The sequence below is a fragment of the Pteropus medius genome, unplaced genomic scaffold, assembly GCF_902729225.1.
Source record: "Pteropus medius unplaced genomic scaffold, Ma_sr-lr_union100, whole genome shotgun sequence".
Lineage (NCBI taxonomy): Eukaryota > Metazoa > Chordata > Mammalia > Chiroptera > Pteropodidae > Pteropus > Pteropus medius.
The window spans coordinates 1,080,619-1,082,763 of record NW_024351073.1 but is presented as its reverse complement, the minus strand read 5'-3'; positions in this window follow the sequence as shown (position 1 = coordinate 1,082,763).

The window sequence follows — 2,145 nt, the reverse complement described above, 5'->3', positions numbered from 1 at the left end:
CTGAGGCTGCAAAAAAAAAAAAAAAAGATTATCCATTCTGGTTTCCTACTATTTCCCCATAAGTCATACCTATTCAAAATAGGAACATCATCAATTCTCAACAGGGGTGCTGCTGGCAGTATGATGGGACAGTTCATTAAACCAGAATGTCTTGTGCCCATTGAGGGTTTTTTGTCTCTCTCGCCTGCACTCAATGCATGCCTCGGGCTGTCCCCAGTCATTATGACAACTGAAAACCACCTCCACACATTTCCAGAGTCTTCTAGGGCTGGAAGCATAAACCTAAGGGGAAGAACTAATTTTTTTAATGTATCTGTTTATTATCCACTTATGAATAATGATTTCCAGATTATTCACATTATAGTCAAAGTTTCCTATAGTTTAATTTTTTTCCCCAAAAAGTAATTCAGGCTCACATTTTGTTTTTCCTCCACCACATGCTTAATATAAGCTCTAAAACTCAAATATCTTTTAAATTCTCAGTCTGGGCAAATGAAGTGGATACCAAGTGGTAAACTGAGCTGGCACACACACAAAACAGCTTCGTGACTCAGTTACATAACTTTCTGCAGGGAGAGGATACACTGTGAATTTTTTCAGAAACTTAGTTTCAAGCATATGTCAAACCTCACTCAGTACAATTTCAGACTTCCCTTTTTGGTAAATCCAGAATCGTTCACTAAAACAAAACAAACTAAAGCCCCCACAACTTCTCTAGTCTTAAGCACCAGTCTTAAAGACGAACACTAGGAGAAACAGAATTAATAAATGAAAATATTGACAAGTTAGACTTGAGAAGCTAGCACTTCAATTAGTAATGACAAGACACTACACAAAGATTTGCTTCTCAGATGGGTGTCAATGAAATCTCCACTCACATAGACTTTGTCATCTAGCAATCACATGTTTTATAAAGGACACTGTGCATGTATAAAACATAGTCTAAATCTTGGTTATGGTCTCTATCAATTTTCTTCTAGAAATCTTTTTTTTTTTTAACCAGCCATTCTAAGAAAGACAGACCTCACATGCACACTCACCAATAAAGGAATAAGAATAATTAAAAGGTAGAAACCTTACCTGTGGCTTGAAAATACCAGTGATGCAGGACAGGGCAAATTTCCCCGAGTTGGCGGGAAGACCAAGCCCTGTGTTGAGAGAAGAGGGTCCTTTGACGGCGAGTGTAGAGAGAATCCAACACTTTCGCCAAAGTTAGGGTCAAAAAGGAAGTTTATTAGAAAAGGTGTAACACTCCACAGACAGTGTGGTCTCCCTCAGAGGCAGAGAGTGAGAGGGACAGTGAGGGAGACAGAGTAAGGGCACTGAGAGGGACCCTGAGTGTTCAGGGAATTCAGTTTATATGTCATTCTTTAGTTCCCGTTTCCTTTGATATGGACATACAGTGAGGAAGAGGAAGAGTGTGTAGAGTGAAAAGCCTGCTGGCAGTTCCCAGCCTTGAATCCATAGGTTCCCCATGGTTTTAGCCACAAGGAGTGACTCTTGGTTCCTGTTTCCCCTTCACAGGTGTGGAGAATGGATTAGTAATCCAGCAGCAGACATCTTCCTTTGTTCTGCAGGTGTCCTGTTGGCCTGGCCAGAGGGCTGATCAGCACATTGCAGTCTCTGAGTATAGCTGGATTAACATTTTTAATTCTCTTGCCTCCTCCCTACTTTACCAGCAGATACTTAAGCATAACAGCCAAACCCAGGGTACCTAATTTCACATTTCTTATTATGGGCTCTCCTTAAAAATCTCAGTCTATACTGAAATGTTGAGATCAGAAGCATTTCTCTTCAAAAGCATTCTAGTTTTTAAGACATAGTTTCAGAATAAAATTTAATAAGTGTTAAATTGAAGGTAAACAAAATTAAGAAAAACAAATATATTTTAAGGAGAAATCTTTATATACTCTAAACCTAATTTAAAATGTTTAAATTTTTAAGTTTTCTTTTTAAAAGAAATTGGCAAAGCAAATAGAAGCAAAACTAGGTTGTTCAGTTTCTTCCTATCATTTTTAATTTAAAAAATATATAAATTAAAAATGAAATAACTTTCTAGTTCATTTTTAAAAATCACAAATTCAGAAAAAGAATATTGGAGTTGCATCTAAACTTTTAAAATCTATCTTACAATTAAAATTTTCA